A 13913-nucleotide genomic window follows, 5' to 3' on the forward strand; every position below is an offset into this window, starting at 1 on the left:
CTGCAGGGAGTCTCTCTGCATGATAAGCTTGACTATCTCGCTGGAACATCTCTCAAGGCTATTTACAGAATCTGGTCTTTGCATCCTGCCCCAAACAAAGACCAGGTAGCTGCTATTGACCACCTTTTCACATTGCCCTAAGCAAGCATCCTGCAGCTGCTACGCCCAATGAAAAAGCTTCCTTATTCTAAGCATATAAATACCCCTGTGTGAAAAATAAAATTTGGCAGCTTGATCAGAATCCTTGTCTTGCTGTCCTTCTTCGTGTCTCTTGTCCCTTCATTCCTTCTCGGTTAGGTTCACTGCCCTGGTTGAAGTCCTGCGGGTCGGGACATCATAGCACAGAGCATGCTTTCAAGACAGTCATGTTCCTGGTTTAAAAAAAAATTAAGACCCTGGCTTGGAATTTGCACCATTTTTCTGGCAGCTTGGGATTTGAACTCAGGGTCTGGGTAATTCTGTGGAACTGTGGGGGAGGGGAAACACCGTCTTTGAAGACAAGAATTCCAGACCAGTTTCCAGGGCCTGAATTCAAGCCCCAGAACTGGAAAAATTAATATTCATACATGAGATCTATTTACTTACCTGGGTTTAATCCATATGATATTTATTACCATTATTCATTTATTATTTATTTTATTTAGTATTTTACATATATAATATTTATTTCATTCATCACGTCTTATCACATGGATTTATTTGCATATGGATTCTACATCATACTGAGACCCAGGACTTTCACCAAGAAGGAAAAAAAATGGGTCAAAATTGGCTTCTGACTCCACATATAAACTTTTGACTATGCTGGGATTTGAACTCACAGCCCACAATGCCCAATTCATGAATGGTTCAGTTGTGGAACAAAAGCTTTTGGCAAACTGAGCAGCCAGCCAGTGCTGAGGACCAACAATCTGGCAATAGTAGTGGCAGATAGATAGATAGATAGATAGATAGATAGATAGATAGATAGATAGATAGATAGATAGATAGATGTGTAGTTTGCTATATATGAGAGAGAGAGACAATGTGAGGATATTAAATTATATATATTATGAATTATTAGTTATTAAATTAGGTCTCCATTTAATGAAGTATCATGGTTTAATACTTATTGAAGCATTGGTGTAAAAAGAGTCAGTATTCCTTAATTAGGAGAATCATACCATGGTGCTAGAATGAAAGACATAATCCAATAATTTTTGTGTGGCATTCTATAAGAGAATCATGAACTAACTGCAAATTTAATTGTTACTTTTATTACAAGACATTAAGCATTCCCATGGATAGGAATGATTTTCTCATGATCTCCCTCCATTTGTAGGTGGTAGTCCTGGCATTTGAACTCCAGGCCTTGCAAATGCAAACCATTAGAATGACACTGTGAAGATTTCAGTTTACCACATTGAAAAAAGAACAAGAAGAAAAGAAATCCAGGTGTCAGTGGATCCTGCCTGTAATCTTAGCTCTTCAGGAGGTTGATAGGTAGAGAATGCCAGTTTGAATTCAGCCAGGACAGGAAAGTCCACCACACTCTTATTTCTGAGGAATCACAGGAATACAAAATCCCCATGAGTGGGGCTATTGCTCAAGGGCAGAGTGCTACCCTTGAGGAATCTCCCTAGGTTTCTGGAAGCTTGCTAAATCTAAGCACATGTGTAATATCACAATGCTTCCTGCCATCTAGGGCTGGTGAAGTTCATCAGGTTTTGAACTTTTGACCTCTCCTAGTCGGGCCCTGGGTGGCTAGGTTTCGGGGTTGAACACAGGACCTGGCTGCTGACCATGAGCTCAGAGTACAAGCTCAGTGTTGTACCATTTGCTGTTACAGCTTCATTTCTTTTATCTGTTTTGTGTGTGTGTGTGTGTGTGTGTGTGTGTGTGTTTATGTGTATGTGTGTGTGCACATGTATTTGTGTTTATACACTTGTCCTGTAGCTTGAATCCAGGACCTGAGCACTGTACCTGAGATTTTCCTATACAAGGATAGTCCTCTACCACTTAAGCCACACAGCCACTTCAGGCTTTTTTCTAGTGATGTGTTACTAAGGAATCAAACCCAGGGATTCATACATGCAAAGTATTCTACCCCTAAGACACATTCCCAGTACTCCACTTCAGGTTTCTTTCTTTCTTTTCTTGGAAGTTGGAAGAATTGAAGTCTAGTCTTGGGCGCTGTCCTTGAGCTCTTCAGCTAAAGCCAATTGTTCTACCACTTGAGCCACAGCACACTTTGAGTTTTTTAGTGGGCCACTGAACAGAAGCATCTCAAGGAATTTCATGCCCAGGCTGGCTTTGGACCGTGATCCTCAGCTCTCAGCATCCTGAATACTTAGGATGAAAGGTGTGAGTCAGCAGTACCCAGCTTATACTTCTATTTTCTAGTGGTGAATAGGAGATAAAAGTCTCATGAGACCATTTGTGTCTGGGATGGTTTTGAAGCCATATCGTCAGATCTCAGCTTCTTGAGTAGACATGACAGACCTCAGCTACTACACCACTATACCGTAACAAGCAAGTGCATGGGGTCAGCGGCAATGTTGGCTAACCACCTGAACCATCCTTAAACATGGACCAAGGAGTCTAACCCATGCGCTCAAGTCAGGGGTTTGCACCAAAGCCACCATGGCACAATGAAAATGAAGGCCGGCAGGGTCACTTGGGTGCAGGGTAGGCAGTCAACTGTAAGGATTTCCCTGCTGCGTGTTGCACTCTCCCCCATGCCCTTGTCTCCTGCCTTCTCCTCCCCTCCCTCCCCCCGCTGGCCAAGGTGGGATCCTAAGCACTCTGCACCTCAGAGAACAGACCAACCAGGAGTGTTCTGGGAGCACCTCAAGAAGGCAGAGCAAGGTGTGGCTTTTCACACTGACCTCCCTTTCCGTGGAGAAAGCCAACCCCTGTGCTGATAACAAGTCATGGGAAGAGAGGGGCAAGATCAGGGCACCCCCCTACTCCAGCAAGTACAAGTCTCCGACCTCATGGCAAGGGTGGGGAGAGACCAGCCAGACCCGGTTGCTGCACCCCTGCCTCCTGCACACGACAGGCATGGTGGGACGGTGAGGGCAGGGGCCCACGGGCAGAACGAGAAGAGTGGTCCATTCGCAATGAATGTCCGTCCCTCACCTGGCACAACCTATGCCTGGGCCTGAAGGAGATCGCAACATCTCCACATTAATCACACCAAGGGTATGGAGAAGACAGCCACATGGCACTTGGGAGGCAGTGACCCAGGAACGCAGCTTCTGAGAGGGCCATCCTGGGATAAACGTAGCCAGGACAGACACTGTTCATGAGTAATGAACGAAGCAAAATAAATTAAAAAATAAAAATAAAAAAGTGAAACCAAGATGGAATTTGCACGAACAAAGCAGTCTGAACCTGAGAAAACTGCCGATAAACTGGGAATCCGGGATAGGTCCCAAGCAGACAGGGGCAGCAAAGTCGGCCAGCCTGCCCTCATGACCTCTGCCACACATGGCGCCTCTCCCCTCCCCCACCCCAACATTTCCAGAAAAGCACAAGTGAGAGCTTGTCCCACTGTCTGCCTACCCGTTCTTTTTTTTTTTTTTTTGGTTGTTTGTTTGTTTTGTTTTCTTTTTCCCCTGATGGAAATGAGAAAACACTGCCAAAGATGGGTCAGGTCCAGGAAGAGACAAGCTGGGAGGAACCCCGCTCACTTGTGAAATTCATGAGCCAGGAGCTCAAACACAGCTAGTCCAGAGGAGGCTGCATGCCTCACCTGCCTGCACAACACACTGTCCCCACTCCTCCCCTCACAGGGAAAGGGGAGGGGGAAGGCCAGAGAGAGGTTTCTTCTAACACAGAGATGTTAGGTACGTCACACACACAGGTCTGGAAAACGATGGTGACAGTGCAATGGGAAGTGTGAGTCCACTCATGCATCAATAAATGACAGGAAAGTCAAACAAGAGCCCCTGGGTGAGAAAGGAAGGGGAGGTGGCACCCGTGGGACACTTATCCCGGGCACCAGATGGAACGACCTTCTGATCTTTCCTCCTCAAATCTGTCCAGACAGCTAGCCTTTTCTAATAGGCTTTTCCACTCTCTCTGGAGCAGTTCAGGGCATGAGGTGAGGAATCTAAACCCTAGACACGTATGTTGGAGGGTAGAGGCATCATCACTCACATGACTGTGGTGGACCTGGACTTGAGCAGGGTAGTGCACAGTGTGTGGAGGGGGGGCAGGTAGTGAAAGACCCTAGTATATGTTCTGCCACTAAGTCCCCCAGAGAACTTGCTGACCAACCCCCCCCTTCCGCGAAACTAAGCCTCCACCAAAGAGGGCAAGGCAGGATGTTGTGGTTAAACCGTTAAACCGGGAATAGGGAACAAAAAGACTCTGAGTTAACAATTAAAGGGCAAGTACAGACACGTCAGCTAACTCAACTGCCTGTGGAAAGCCCCACCGCTAACCCCTAAGTGGACCTTGCCTAACCCGTTCGCCTGACTCAACCCTACCAATCCCCACCCTAAACATGACTCAAAATTAGCCAATCAACACCCTGTAACCATGCATCTCGCTTCTGTAACCCTGCTTCCAGCTGCCCATAAAAGAGGGTGCTCTCATGTGCCCCGGTGCGCAAGTCTCCCGATAGACTTTGTCGCCCCGGGTACCCGTGTGTCCAAACAGGTTCCCAGCCACCGACCCGAACCTTGTGGATCTGGAGGTCGTGTGCACCTGGGAGCCTGGGCATGCCTGAATAAAACTCTTGCTGATTGCATCAGTACAAGTGGTCTCGTTGTTCCTTGGGAGAGGGTCTCTCTAGATTGAAAGGCACCCCACCCTGTCGGGGGTCTTTCAGTAGGAAACCCCAGGAGGAAAGACAGGGAAAGAATAGGGGCCCTGTTCCAAACATAGTGGAGGGGTCAGAGGGGCAATCCTATATCCCGGGGGTGATGCATGGTTAGAACCCACAGACCAGGCATACTTCTCTTTGGGGTTTGCAATGGGAACATATGCAGGCAGAAGTGTGCCAGGACACACATCTCTTCACAGACAGGTAGACAGGCAGAGCCAGGGGGTCAGGCATGGCAAACACCCTATTCCATCAACACACACACACAAAAACACACACACAAGTTACGGTGTGTGTATAATATCCACAAGGTAAAAGTTTATTCATCCATTCTCAAAAGAATAGGAGTAAGATTATGTCAGTTGCAGGGAAATAGACCTATGGACTATGAGCGGGGCAGGGGTTGGGGGGTTGTGGAGGCCAGAAGAACCAAGAACAGGTGATGCCAGAGGAAGACAGACTGGCAGAAAGACAAACAGACCGACTGACTGACCAACAGCAGGTGTTTTTTCTCCTATGTGGATACTAGACCTAAACTATAACTGGACATAATAACCTACACAGCACTCTGGGCAAACACAGTGTGTGTGTCCCCGTGTGTGTGTGACACATATACTCTCCTTTTGTCAGAAGGTGTAATTTCTCTGAACATTTAAGATATTGCAGATAAGACATAAGACGTAATAACTATAAGTAGCACAACTGTGAATGTACTATAATAACTAGACATGTTAGGATTAAAGTTGGAATTAGGAGGATAGAAATGTATCTGTAAAAATGCTATTGGTCGTTATTACAAGTACATTTGGTTTAGGATATTTCTGAAAACACCAATTGATCTTTCTTGGGATGATGGTCTATGATCACACTAATAACCACTTAAAAGCCAGATCATCTGTTGGATACATTTCAATTGGTTTATATTGCATCATCAAATATTTTTCTCTTCTTTTTATTCTATCTTCTCAATAAAGATCCAGTGGTATAAAGCTACTTTTATGCCCTTAATATTACATAACTGAAGTGATCTGCTTTGTTTTGCAGCTTTCTCAGCTTAATTCACTGAGGCCTATTTAGTCACACATGATGAGAGGTCCAGAAACATCTTTGGGGACACAGATGGCTTTTGTGTAGTAGGAAGACCCTTACTCACACAGGCAGCCCACCTAGTCGTCCGGAGTGACAGAGCCCACCGCAACAAAGTTGTTAATAAAGAAGCAACTTTATTGAGAAGGTTCCTACACTGACTAGCCAGGGCTGCAGCACAGGCTCGGGTGCTGATACTGCGACCCTGAGTAGCCCACGTACTTAGGTTTTTAAAGGCAAAATTCATAAGGTCAAGCCTGTTCATGCAGGTGACCAATGAAGTTGTCACACACCGAAAAGATTATACTAGACCACATGCAGGTGGCCAATGAGGTTACACTTTGTCACATAATGGCTGTTTAAACTTTTGGTTTAAATGACTCACGAATTCAACGGTAAGTTGGAGCTTACAGTAACCATACACAAAGGAGTTTAGTGGAGTTTCACATAAACAGGTGAAAAAGGTGGAGTTTATGATAAGCTCAGAATGTTGCCAGTATGAGCCAGATTACTGGCTATCTGTTTAATCATTCAGACCTTAACAGAACAATGAAGGTGGGTTAAGTTGTTAAGGGGAGGGGAACATAGAGGCATTCTTTCCATTCCAAGAACTGGGCTGGATGGAACCAAGGTCGAGTTAACCTTGTTTAGTTTTTTTTCTTCCTAAAACCGCTAAAACAAAGGCAAAGCCTGGAAAGAACCTGTACCAGGCTCCTCTCAGGGCCTACTTCATTTTGTAAAGTCTATTTGGGGAAATAGCAAATATAATCTACCATGTCCTAAAACGTAACAGATTATCTCTATGGGACCGATAGAAATATCTAGATGTACCCTGTCACCAGCCAGTTATTTTAATTTACTTAAGGGAAATCAAGTGAATAAAAGACTATTGGTAAGTTTATAAAAACAGGTAGCTGAGTAAAACAGCACCATGTGAAGAACGTAAAAATATATAGACAGCCCCTAACATCCATTGTCACTTCTGTACCTTTGCTTGCTAAAAAATCTGCTAAAACCTTGAGGAGTAGAGTGAAAGAGGCAGAAAACTGGGCTGCCCTCATCAAAGTAGGCAAGTACCACCTGAATGAATTTATTAAAAGGCATGGAGTAAGATTAATGCTTAATGTAATAGAAATTAGAAGTTCTGATTACTAACTGCTCATTTTTGCTTCTGTATGAATTGCTTTGAGCTAGATGATTTTATGGTTTTTGTATGATTTTAACTGTGACTGGTTTGAGTTAATCAGTACTGGAATGTCAGCCTGGGAGCCTAGAGATGCTTGGTAAAAGCCTTGACCAAGGGCGCAAAATCCTCAGAATTCTCCCCACAGCTGCAATGCCCTTCCTGGAGGCCAGGGCAGTAAGGCCCTAGGGAAGAAATATAATGTTTTAAGAAACCTAAGCAACTCCATTTTTGTTTAACACTCCATCTCAGTTCTGTGACTTGACTTGTGATCCACTTTAGTCCCAATGCTAGGATTTTATGACAGAAAGCCATGCACAATTCTTGGAGCCATAGATGGCGTTTGCTTAAGGTAGGTGTTAGCCCCCAAGTGGTGTTGCCCCCCAGCCACCTAGGACTAAGAGTTTCTGACCAACCTGTACTTCAGAGCCCAGGGAGAGACATGCCATGCATTCTGTTGATCCGGGTGTGACTCGTAACCATTTTCGGTCAAGCTATGGATCAAGGACATTTTTCTGTAAAGGTCAACCAATCATATTTGCCCAGATTAGCTTGCTTTAAATGTTAACCAGTCATGTAATTTCTTATGTAAAAGTTCCTTAAAGTTGTTTGTTCAATACTATAAAAACTGTGCTGATTCTATCCTCAGGGCCTCTTAGCGTCACCAGTTACCATGTGCACGGAGGACCAAGCTCGAGCTTGCAATAAACTGGTTCTTTGTTGCTTACATTGATCGTGGTCTCTGGTCTTCTGGGGGTCCCCGAATGCTGGTATAACAAATACATTTGGTATTCAGGTAAGGGGTAGGTTTATTCAGACCACCTGCTGGAACCAGATAAGGTTGGCACGCCACGTGGCTAGCAAAGACCTGGAAAAGAGAGCTGGGAAAGAGCTGGGAAAGAGAGCTGGCAAAGAGCTGGGAAAGGGAGTGAAAAGAGCTAGAAAAGGAAAGGCATCTGGGCCTTGGTTAGGCCTTATCTAGGGTAAGTGAGGAGAAAGGTGTAACCACATCAAATTCAGATGTGACCTCAGCGGATGAAGATGTGAGGTCTTCCAGCTGTGCCAGTTGCCTAGGTAATGCAAGTACTGGGTGGAGACTTCGTTGTGAAGAGGGTGGAGTCTTCTCGCCATCCAGGAGCAGAACTTACAACTATATAGTTCAAGAAATTTTATTCTGAAGCCGGGCGCTGGTGGCTCACGCCTGTAATCCTAGCTACTCAGGAGGCTGAGATCTGAGGATCGCGGTTCAAAGCCAGCCCGGGCAGGAGAGACCGTGAGACTCTTATCTCCAATAAACCACCAGAAAACCGGAAGTGGCGCTGTAGCTCAAGTGGTAGAGCGCTCGCCTTGAGCTGAAGAGCTGAGGGACAGCGCCCAGGCCCAGAGTTCAAGCCCCATGACCGACAAAAAAAAAAAAAAAAAGAAATTTTATTCTGATATGTATATAAAAAGTTTACCTCAGTGGATGAAGACATTTGCATGAAATTGCACCTAGTGCAGCAATTGACATTTATAACTCTCCCTAAACTATCGCATTGCATTTTTTCCATTTTCTTGGCACTCCTTCAGAAATGTTCCCAAGTCTCATTTTTTTACACATTTCAGCCAATGGGACCCTTTTTCATAATACTGATGTAAAGACATTTGTGTTACTGTTTATAAATTACAATCATAAATAAACTGGTACAGTTTGCTCGTAAGACGTAATATCCAAATGAATTCCAGGATACAGAAGCCTAGGAGGTCTGTTGCTATAGTTGGCTGCGGCAGGGGTGGCCGCAGCGTTTGTTTTGAACTTTGGGTTTTTCTTTTTCTTTTCAGTAGGGTGGGAAAGGGGGGCGGAAATGGAGGGAAGCAGGGCAACCCAAAGCAATATGGTTTTTGACATGCACTGTGTGGAAAAATCACCTATGCAACTCGTGGGCAGGGATGTGAAGGGAGAAACTGGGGGAGCAAGCAAAAGAAGGGGTAACCATGTCTAGAAAATAAAAAAAAGTAAAGACACACCCCCTGCGGCCCCCCCTTCCCCCTCCACTCGGCCCTGCCTTCAAGAAAATTTCCTTGTTTGCTGTTTTTTTTCTTCTGTTTTATTGTAAATAAAGCCTCAGAAGAGAGCTGGCAATACTTCATCACTACTCTCTTCGCCAGCCTCCTCCATCAGCCCCGAATCACTCTCCGTCACTCCATGAAATGTCCAATAGTTTGCACCCCAGAACAAGGGAAAAAATGTCAGACTCAAGATCGATCAAAACAGAACCCACACTTAGGAAGGTCTTGTGAGGAAGGAACACCTCCCCTCCCAGGTACACACACCCATACGCCCCTGCATCCCTGCCCACACAGGTCATGAATGGCAAACCCCATCCCACCCGGGCCAGAGATTCCCTATCACACAGAGAGACAGACACACAAATCACGGGGTGTGGAGAGAGTCGGAAAATGAAAAAAACATTTTCCCGGCTTGACCTATGAATGGGCCTGGGTTGGCATTTTGTCCTCTGGGCCCTACAGTCAATTCATGGAGATCGCTCCTCTCTCCTCATCACTGTAATCCTATCTGATATTTGCCAGAGATGAACATGCTGTGGGGACACTTTGGTTCATCGATCTAAACTAGGGACCGGAGGTGGGGGGAGAAGGGAAGCCTAGGAAGACTGTTGCTATAGTTGGTGGTGGTGGTGGTGGCAGTGCAAAGGTAGATTACATGTTTCCATGCATACCTGTGCCTGTGTGGTAGGAAACAGCAGCAAAGATCAAGGGGTACAGGGTGTGGGTGGTGGTTGTGGTGGTGGTGTGTGTGTGTATGTGTGTGCACGCAAGCGTGCATGTACGCTCCAGTCCTAGGGCTTGAACTCAGAGCCTGAGTGCTGTCCCTTGGCTCTTGAGCTCAAGATTGGCACTCTTCCATTTGAGCCAGAACTCCACTTCTGTCTTTTGGGTTGCTTAATTGAAGACACGAGGCTCACCAAAGTGCAATGCCTTTATACCTCTGATCATATAACAAGAAGTCTTCCCCTTTCTTTGTATTTGTTAGCGTCGATGTTGCTTTGTTTTCTCTACTTTTTTCCCCCTTGTTTCTTCCTTCATCTATTTCCATGAGAGCCAAGAAATGGAGGGACCAAGAGTGAAGAAGTACAGCAGTGGCACTCACTAGACACTATGTTGGAAGTGAAGACACAACCTGTGGGTGGGGAACACAACTTGAGGGAGGGAAAACCTGTGAGAGAGCCAGGGAAGGGGTGAAACTGTTCAACAAAATAAAGTACTCTTATTTTGGGGGTGGGGGAAGATGGGAGGGCAGGGATGGTAAGGGGAAACAAAGGAGGAGGCAACAATGCTTGATAAGAAATGTATTCATTTCCTTGCTCATGTCATTGTAACCCCTCCATATGTATTTTCAAAATTAAAACAACTTATTAGCCGGGTGCCAGTGACTCATGCCTATAATCCTAGCTACTCAGGAGACTGAGAACTGAGGATCGCGGTTCAACACCAGCCCAGGCAGGAAAGTTTGTGAGACTCTTATCTCCAATAAACCTCTAGAAAACCGGAAGTGGTGCTGTTGCTCAAGCAGTAGAACGCTCGCCTTGAGTTGAAGAGCACAAGGACAGCGCCCAAGCCCAGAGTTCAGTCCCCATGAACGACAAAAAAAATTTTTATTAATAAAAAAGTAGGGCTGGGAAGGTGGCTCAGTGGTAGAGCGCTTGCCTTGCATGCCTGAGTCCCTGGGTTTGATTCCTCAGCATCACATAAGCAAAAGGAAAGAAAGCCGAAAGTGGTGCTGTGGCCCCAGTGGTAGAGCGCTAGCCTTGAACTGAGGAGCTAAGGGACAGCACCCAGGCCCAGAGTTCAGGACCCACGACTGGACCCCCCCCCAAAAAAAATTACTCTTCTTACCACACTTATGCAATGTAACCGTTCCTTTTTTCTTTTTTCTTTTTTTTTTTGTGGGTGGTGGGACTTAAACTCTGGGCCTGGGAGCTGGCCCTACGCTCTTCAGGTCAAAGCCAGTGCTCTACCAGTTGAGCCACAGCACCACATGCTATTTTCTAGTGCCTTATTGGAGATAAGAGTCTGGTGACTTTCCTGCCCTGGCTGGCTTTGAACTGTGATCCTCAGATCTCAGCCTCCTGAACAGCTAGGATTACAGGCATGAGCCACAGGTGCAGGCTGGCGTACTGTAACCCTTATGCATGTCACCATTTCCCTAACAATTTGTAAAAATCAAAAGAGAGAGGAAAGGGAGACAACATCCCCTCGTGCCCGACAAAAATGGAAATGGAAGCCACAGTACGTAGCAGCCTGAGAAGTAAAACCCAACGGGCTTCTAACTGAATTGAGATTCTTTGAATGTTTGTGCGATGTTAATCACAAAAACAGAGGGACAGGTTTCTATTGTCACTCCTTTAGAGGAATGGGAACAGGGACAGGGAGAAGAGAGGCAGATCTTGGCCTGACCTGGGTGGGAATATGGAAAGGAGACAAGAAGCCTGACCTCCTCCTTCCCCTCTGTCTTTACTGTCCAGAGGGTGGGAACTTAGGGGTCTGCCACTGGGACATCCCATTGTCACAGTCACTCCTCCCGGAGTGAGCACTGGCAAGCATGACAGCTTCCCTGCTGGCCTCTCTCATTCTGTCCCTGGCAGGCTTGGGCAGCATACTACCCACAGGGGGCGGGTGGAAGTAGTCTGACAACCTCAGCTAGCAGGAAGTCAATGTCTGCTGCTGGTAGGTAGGGAGGGCCCCAGCAGAAAAAAAAACAGAGAGCTGACTTTTCCTGCCCAAGTGCAAAAGAGGCCAGTTTTGTAAATGTTAGGTTTTTAAAAAGAGGTATCCGAGTTAAGAACAGCAACACACATGTGGTATTCAGGTAAGGGGTAGGTTTATTCAGTAGGTCTGCTGGGACCAGGCAAGGTTGGCACTCCACATGGCTGGGAAAGGCCTGGGAAAGAGAGAGAGCTGGGAAGGAGAGGAAAGAGAGAGAAAAGAATGAAAAAAGAGCTAGAAAAAAGCAGAGAGAGAGAGCATCTGGGAAAGAGAGAGAGCTGGGAAAGAGAGAGAGAAAGAGAGAGCTGGGGAAAAGACCTAATATAGAGCTAGAAAAGAGAGAAAATAGCTAGAAAATAAAGAGCTAGAAAAGAGCAGAGAGAGAGCAGAGAGTCTGGGCTTGGGCTAGGCCTTATCTAGGGTATGGGCAGAGAAAAGTGTGGCCACATCAAATTCAGATGTGACCTCAGTGGATGCAGATGTGACCTTCCAGGTGTCCCAGCTGCCTAGGTAATGCAGGGACTGGGTGAAGACTTTGCTGCAAGGAGGGTGGAGTCTGCTAGCCATCCAGGAGAGGACCTTACAGTAAAGAGGGTGGGGGGAGGGGTGGGGAGGTTCATCCACTCCCCCCCTTATGAAGTTAAAGAAGCTCAGGGATGGACGCCCCACCCGCCACACTGCCAGAGTGATCTGCAGAGGACTCAGGGCAGGGGCAGGGGGTGGGCTGGCTTAAGACTGGCACCCCAGTCAGCTCCTCAGGGAACTTTAGGCAACTTTCCTTTGTCTTGTAAATGTCATCATGGCAATGACTTAAGCACCCTGACAGAAAAAAGAATAAAGAAGAAGAAACAAACACTCACCCCTAGCAGGCCTGCCTGAGTTGAGGCCTTGAAATCAACCCCAGTAAGGCCACTAAATTAATAAAAATCATTCTAAGAAACTATTGACGGAGGACCCTTGGGATGAGGTGATTAGGCTGTGTACCTGTGAGGCGAGGTGGCCATGTGTTCCAGCTTTGTGCAAAGATGTTGCATTAACTCGCCTATCTGCCTTCCTAGAATTGAACATAGAGGAAAGCAGGATAAATTCCAGGGGGAAATGAGGTCTGGGAAAGTACCACCAAGAATTCAGAAAAAGACAGCCAGACAGCTTCCTAATGAATGGCTCCAGTGAAGTCACATACACATCCTATTTTCTTTGTTTCTCAGTCCCTCATAAATGAACAGTTACTAGGAAAGAAAAATTAATAGGTGGGGTTTGGGGTGGAAGGGAAAAGAGCAGCTCCCTTCTTCTGTGCTTTTGCCCAAACAATGAGTATACAGTGTGTGTATCACACTATATATAAGTATATACGTATGTGTATTAATACATATGTTTTTATGTATGCATATATACATATATGTAAAAATAAATGAATATATGTGTGTTTATACATACATACCTATATGTATAAATAAATGAATATGTGTATTTATATATGTACATATATGTGTATGGGTATGTATATATGTATATATATGTATGTATACATACATACATATATATACATATATACTGTATATGTGTGTTTATATATATATATATATATATATATATATATATATATATATATATCACGTACATAGACAACAAAAGCCAAAAGTGGCACTATGGCTCAAGTGGTACAGTGCTAGACTTGGGCCAAAAAGCTGAGTGGCTGAATGACAGTGCTCAGGCCCTGACTTCAAGTTCCAGGATTTCCCATCCCCCAAAAAATAATGAAAAAGGAGAGAGGGGGGAAAAAGAAAGAAAGAAAGAAAGAAAGAAAGAAAGAAAGAAAGAAAGAAAGAAAGAAGGAAGGAAGGAAGGAAGGAAGGAAGGAAGGAAGGAAGGAAGGAAGGAAGGAAGGAAGGAAGGAAGGAAGGAAGGAAGGAAGGAAGGAAGGAAAGAAGAAAGAAAGAAAGAAAGAAAGAGAAAGAAAGAAAGAAAAAGAAAGAAAGTGTTAATGATCTGTTTTCCTTACCTGTAAAGTAATGCCCCAAACATCTAGAAATTCAGATTGTAGCAAAGATATACAACTATCTG

Source organism: Dipodomys spectabilis, unplaced genomic scaffold (assembly GCF_019054845.1).
Source record: "Dipodomys spectabilis isolate Male_0828 unplaced genomic scaffold, ASM1905484v1 ptg000133l, whole genome shotgun sequence".
Taxonomy (NCBI): domain Eukaryota; kingdom Metazoa; phylum Chordata; class Mammalia; order Rodentia; family Heteromyidae; genus Dipodomys; species Dipodomys spectabilis.